The 6,796-nt window shown below is 34.0% G+C and overlaps 1 non-coding gene across 1 annotated transcript; it reads right to left on the bottom strand.

Annotated features, from left to right (window-relative positions):
* Positions 1-5,310: 5,310 nt before the first annotated feature.
* LOC112036503 (uncharacterized) lies at positions 5,311-6,344 on the bottom strand. Its single transcript, XR_010627297.1, has 4 exons — positions 6,007-6,344; positions 5,876-5,919; positions 5,588-5,636; positions 5,311-5,497 (listed from the first exon to the last, which is right to left on the bottom strand). It is a non-coding gene; the product is annotated as an uncharacterized LOC112036503 (transcript).
* Between the last annotated feature and the right edge of the window lie 452 nt (positions 6,345-6,796).

Here is a 6,796-nt window from a genome sequence, read left to right as displayed (position 1 = left end):
TTTTGAGAATTTCCTCAACTCCTACCTCTCCATTTTCATACCATTGAGAGGTTGATAGCCCAAACACTTACCACATCCTTTCAAAGTGTCAAGTGAAGTTTTGGTGCTACTGGGAAGCATTGGAAGAAGCCAAGGATGGCAAATGCAACACGGAGCTTGTTGCAAGATCCGGAGAGCTAGACAAGACACAGTTTCGAGAAGCCTTGTTGGAGTAGGAGCTTGGAGGGCTTAGGTACAAAGGGTAGATTAGGCTTGGAGGGTCTCTTGCTCACCTATATATCCCAACTGATTGTCTAGTGGATCGATTTCCGCTAGGAGGGTGGCAGAGAGGTTTTTCGCCGAGTTCTTCGGTTTCCTCTTCAATAAAACGTTTCAGTGTTATCTGTGTTTGCATTTCTCTTCCCTACTCTTGTTCATTTCATTTTTACTGATGTGTTGCTTTAAATATGGATTAGAGTAGTTCTCTTGCTAATACGCTTGTGTTTACATTATTCCGCACTTAGTATTAAGTTACTCTAAAATCAACCAAGCCGTAACTTTGATTTGGGGGTCTAAATAGCTCTTGTGTTTTCAACACATTTTCGAGCTTTCACATGTCCATTCATCACATCATGCTTATCATTTAAATCCAATGCATGTTCATGTGAATGCATGACTTACCTCACTGCATCACAGCACCTATACATCAATGCATGTTCATGGTATTCACACAATTTAGAACCCTAATAAAAAATCAGAAGGATAAAACAAAAAAAAAAACAAGATGAAACAGAGAAACAAAGACCAAAATAAAGGCTAAAGTTAAACAAATGGTAAAGCAGGTGGATAAAACAAAGGGAAACAAACAAAAACAAAATTAGGGTTTCTGGGTAAGAGTATGCATGCGCATACATAAGGCATGCGTACACTGCCCAGCTGTATACGTACGCATACTACAAGTATATGTATGCATACAAGCTGCATGCACACACATACAAACCTGAACCCTAAGCCTAGAAAACTAGAATAGAAAGCAAAGAAAACACAACAAAAAGAAGAAAACTAACAACCTAACATGCTTCAAACATAAACACAAAATAAACCTAAGCTAAACAAACATATTAAAGCAATCAAAACGTATATATAAACACAAGATCAAAGGAAAAGTAAAGAAAAAAGAAGAGCCAAAGTTAGAAATTTACCTCAATATTAGAACTCTCTAGAGCTTGATTTTGACCGTTCCCCTCAGTCAATCTATTCACAAGCAAATCAAAGATAGATTAGTAAACTTAGAACTCAAAGATCAAGACTAAAAAATGTCCTAATCAAACAAAATTGACCTGAGGATGTTTTGTGAAAAACTTCCTCTTTAATTCACTATTTTCTAGTGAATCTTGTGTGTGTTTTACCACTGGAATTCCTCCTTTTTGAAAAAAGTACATTTTTTAGCTTTATATAGTCAAAAAATAAGGGTTTGGCGCGGTTCTCAAACGATGTGTGATTCATTTCAAACCAAGTTTAAATGTAGAAAACTTGTCTTTCATAGTTTCTAGAACCCTAGCATGCATGTGCATGCGTACACATATGCATGTATGCGTACTCACACCCTAGGGTTTTCGTGGCCTTTCTTTTCCAAAAGTAGTTTATATGTTCCAAAAATAGGTTATATTTTTCCATAAAAACTTTCCTTAAGTCAATTTTCATCTAATTGGGCCCTAAACCAACCTTGGGCTTTAGAATTCTAGCATCATTGGAGAATGAGGGCCTAAGTCGTAAGGGGTACAAAATGCAGTGTCTACAGAGGGGGAAAGACCTAGTTTTGGTATCTCGCAAGAAACTGGTAGGAATTGTTTGATGCATGCTAGAGAGTGAAGACAAAAGGAATTAATAAGGGCTTCACCATTCTGGGAAGAGGGAGAGAGGTAATGGTGTATGGTGGACTGGCTTTTACCAAAAAGTCAAAGAGGTTTATAGTAGAGTTGAGTAGTGGGATTGAACCTAGCTGCCAACTGTCAGATGTTGGTGGCACATTAAACATGCTGGGTGTCTACAGCAAACAAAATAGTTGGTAAAAACAAGGGTAAAAGGGAGAAATCACATAGACTTGACTTGGGTATATATACGAACATTACCCATAAACAGTGGGACTAGGTAACCAAGGCGATCAGAACAAGGAACTAAGAGTGAAATAAGAGAGAAAAAGGAAAGAGGAAGTGAAACTTGAGAAAAATATGGTAGTGTATACGACAAAAATAACGTGCATCTCTGGGCAACCTTTTCCCTCCCTCACATAAAAAATCAAACCCTCTATATTCTCATTAGAAAATGTAGTTATTTTGACCTACTTTCCAAATCACATAACTTTACAGCCCTATAGAGGTGACAAGGTTGTGTAAGTTAGAGTTCGGGCTCTGTTTAGTCTAAATTTTGCAAAGATTCCTTTTTCATTTACATTATTAGGTCTGCCACCATAGCTATTTACAATTGCTGATTAAACTTTTGGACTAACAATCATTATGCGTAGACTAGTTCTAGGGAAATCCCACCAAAAGAACCAGGCTTAACTCCCACACTCAATGCAAAAACCTTGGCCCAAGAGCACAAAAAAAGTCATCTACATTAGTTAAGTAGTGGGGGAGATGAGAGGTTGGATTAGAGTCCCAAACATTGAGCACCACAAAAGATGCTAATACCATTGTACTATCACTTGAATCTCAAGCATCAAACACCAACATTTTTTTGTTATTGTTGGACCATCTTACATAAAAATAGACAATTTTTAAGTTTTATTTTTAATATATATATATATATATATCAAAGTTTACAGTTTATATATTGTTAATTATTTCTCATTCTAATTCAACTTGCATCGAGTACATCCTTCCTAAGAAAAAGGGACAAATTATATTTTAAACCCTATAATTTAATGATGGTTTTAAATTAAATTCTACATTTTCAAAAATTTAAAACTAAACACTATACTCTTAAAAATGTTTCAATTCAAACCATAACTTGAGATCTAAACACAATGATGTCGTGTGGTTATTTCAACATATATGTCCATTGTATATGAACAATTTCACTTCAAGCTATGCAAAATTGTTTTGCTTAGGTATTTTTCATCAAGAACTCTATTTGTAATGGATTTTATGGTTTGATCAAAATGTTATTGAAAGCATAGGATTTGGTTTTGAAAAATTTAAAAGTGAGGTTTAATTGGAAAGCACCTCTAAATTATTTTGGTTTTCTCTTTTGAGAATGCACCTTTTGTTTTTGTTTTTTTTTAAAAGGAAAATTATGTTTTAAAATATGAGAAGCTTTATAAGTGCATGCTCAGAGGTTCTTCAATTTTTTTGGGTAAAAGTTAATAATTTGCATGGGTCACACCCCTAGTGTTTTTTTTTTTTTTTTTTGTGATTGGAAAATATAGTAATCCAAAATTATAATTGATGCAAATTATTAACTTTTATTCAAAAAAATAGAAGAGCCTCTGAGCACATGCACACACGCATACTCAGAGGCTAGTATTCCATAATTATCATCCATTTTTGGCAATTTTGTTAATGTAGAAATCAATGTTTTAATGATTGGAAGATGATGCTATAATTTAGTATTAACCTTTAGAGGGAGGAAAAAAAAGATCCCCTAAGCAAATCTTATAAATTTACATAAATTGAAAATGCATAATGAAATTGTAACTATAAAACTATTTACAAATTACATGTGAAAATATTTACAAAATCTATTATGAAGAAGTTGATGGATAAATGTAGAAACTTGAAATATTTACATTAGGTAAAATAGTAAAATAATTCACCACATTAGCTTTTATTATTAGTATTGAATTTAGTCTGTTATTTGTGGGCATATCTAAATTTCTTCTTCTTTTTTTTAGTAAAGAATATAAAAAGAATACTTCATTTTGAAATGATTCATTTATCCAAATTTTTATTTACACCTCCTTCCTCAATTGTTTCTTATATTTTTTTAAAGAAAAAAATTCTAATTTATTTATGGGAGTTTATGGAATAACATTTTTGATGGAAATAAAAATGTACATAACTGTTTGTTATATGTTTATGATAGTCCAAGAATGTAGCCACTTAGTACACTAAACGGCTAAACCACTAAATTTCCTACAAAATAGAACCACTCTCCCACTTACCCGTAAATTCAAAACAACCCTATTTATTCAAAATAAATAAATAAAAACAAAAATAAAAACCTCAATCCACTAAACTTCTATCAAACCTACCCTTTTTTTTCTTTAAATCTCTTTTGCTAGATAGAAACCAAAACTAAAATCTCTCTTTTTTCCTCACCTTCTTAGAAAAACAAAAGAAAAATACATTTGATTTCAATGATTCTATCCAAAGAAAACCATGTTAACCTAGATTAACGTTGAATTAGAGTTGAAACTAAAAAAAAAAACCCTTATTTCCATTTAAAAAAAAAAAAAACTTATCCTTATCCCATCATCTATGTATTTTTAATTTTTAATTTTTTAATGAGATTTTTCCATGTAGTTAAAAGAATTTCCAGTTATCCACCTCTCTCTCTCTCTCTCTCTCTCTCTCTCTCTCTCTCTCTCTCAATTCTTCTCTTTCTTTTTTCCCCCACTTTTGCTCCAAGTGGGAGATAGCATGGTCAAAGTGAACACACAAAACAGGGTTCCCCCAAATGGGTATCCAAAATAAAATTTCTGCTTTTGTGAACATAGAATTGACACAACTAACAGTCCAAATTTGATTATGAGAGCATACAACAATTTTGAAATTCCTAACACAGCAACTTGTTGCAAATTGAGGTTTTAGCCAATCATTTGGGAGCAACACAAAGAACTAGAGTACAATTGCACAAAGGATTTTCACCACCCAGTAAAATAAAGGTGTACAAATACATTATTCTCTTGAATAACAACTTCCACTTTTACACGTTCTCAGCAATAGTAGCCCGCTTATCAGTTGCAGTTTCATACAACTTAGAGTGGCTTGTGCACACCGCATATCATGACAAAAGTGAATGCTTCACATTCTTTGAAATAAACCTCCTACACGCTCACACCATAAGAACCACTAACACCAACTGAACACAACCAGCTCTCCTTGTGACTTCAATAAGTTGAAGAGCATTCATAAAAGCAAACCCAATTTCACAAAAATCAATGCTTACTTGAGTAATTTCGTTACCAGTTATTTCATTTACCAATAGTCCTCAGAAGCTCTACACACACACACACACACACACACACACACGTATATATATATATATATATATATATATATATATATAATATATATATTTCTAGCACATAATATCCAAATGTTCGTTCATCCTTGTATGCGTGTAATGTTGAAGCATAAAAAAATAAAAAAAAAAAAAAAAAGGAATGAACTCACAACTCTAATGAAAGGAGCAGCTGGAATGACCAGATTCCAAGTCTTCTGAAAGTGGCGAATCTCACGAAGGGCCACTGTTCCTGGCCTATAACGTCGCTTCTTCCTCTGAGTTCCTGGAGCTACAAAAAATATCATCAAACAAGTTGGTTAAATAAGCCAACATAAACAGATTAAAAATTATCGGATTTGATGTGACCCAACAACCTTACATTTTGGATTCTCCCTGTTGGTTTGGCTCGACCTTCCACTAGGAGACTTCTATATAAAAATTGGAATAAAAAGAATTAGAAACCCTAATGTAGCCAAAGGAAGGAGGCAGTGTTTGTTTGGTAAAGCAGATGAAAGAAAATATTCAAATAATTAAAGATGTAGAAAAAATTCAACTAGTGTGTGTGACCGCTCAGCTCAACTTTCTTTCTACAAGAACACAAATTTTATTTTAAGTTAGAACATTTTGAGAGGAAAGGAAAATGCGAAGTTAAGGGAAAGAGAGTTACGGTTCTTGGAGAAGATGTTGAGGCCCCTCCTCCTCCGCTTCGATCTGAAACAAAACAAATCAAAACCCTAAGAAGAAATTGACACACACTGACATATATAGTAGAAAGAGAGAGAGAGAGAGAGAGAGAACCAGATAATTTTTTTCGATTTGGATTTTTATGAGCAGGGTGTTTAATCCTCGCCATGTGATTGTGATTTTTGGGGTGAGAAGAAATTGGGAGAGCACTTACACTCTCTCTATCTCTCTCACTCACTCAGTTCATGGTAATAATTGGAACGTTGTCTTTTGAGTTGTGACTGAGTATTTGGAGAGAGAGAGTGTGTGATATAATTTATTTTCCTTTTAGAAGAAAATAAAAATATCAAAAGGAGTTGAAAATTTCATTTCCCGCTACGCTCAGACTTTTGATTTTTAATCACAAAAATCGTGGTAGAGATGCGGGGTATCGATCCCTGCACCTCTCGCATTTCTCTTTTCATTTCTTTTGTCCCTACTGTAACTACAAAATTAAATTTTCTTGCCTCTACTTTAGTTTTACACCTTCGTCTCTTCGATTTAGGCTGCATTTGTTTCGGTTGTAAAGGAAATTGGAAAAACATTTTACACCTTTGAGGGTGTTTGGATACACATGAAAATACGGTCAAATTGAAAAGAAAAAAAAATTTCAGTTAAACGTAAAATAGAGTCCCTAACTCTTTAAAGCTAATTACATAGTTATTTTACCTTCAATGAATTTCTAGCCTTACTTACGACTCAACAACCCAAAGAGAGAGAGCACCAGAAGAATCGGACTGCCATGCAAGCTCCGTCCACCATCCCTCTGTCTTCCGCCTCTCATCGTCTCTCTTCCTCCCTCTTTCTCTCTCTTTCCCTTTGACCAATCAGGGCCGAATCTTCAACTACATGTCACCGATCTACA

The sequence above is a fragment of the Quercus suber genome, unplaced genomic scaffold (assembly GCF_002906115.3).
Source record: "Quercus suber isolate HL8 unplaced genomic scaffold, Cork oak 2.0 scaffold_27, whole genome shotgun sequence".
NCBI classification, from domain to species: Eukaryota; Viridiplantae; Streptophyta; class Magnoliopsida; order Fagales; family Fagaceae; genus Quercus; species Quercus suber.
Note: the sequence above shows the minus strand (reverse complement) of the source record. Positions and strands in the feature narration are given on the sequence as shown.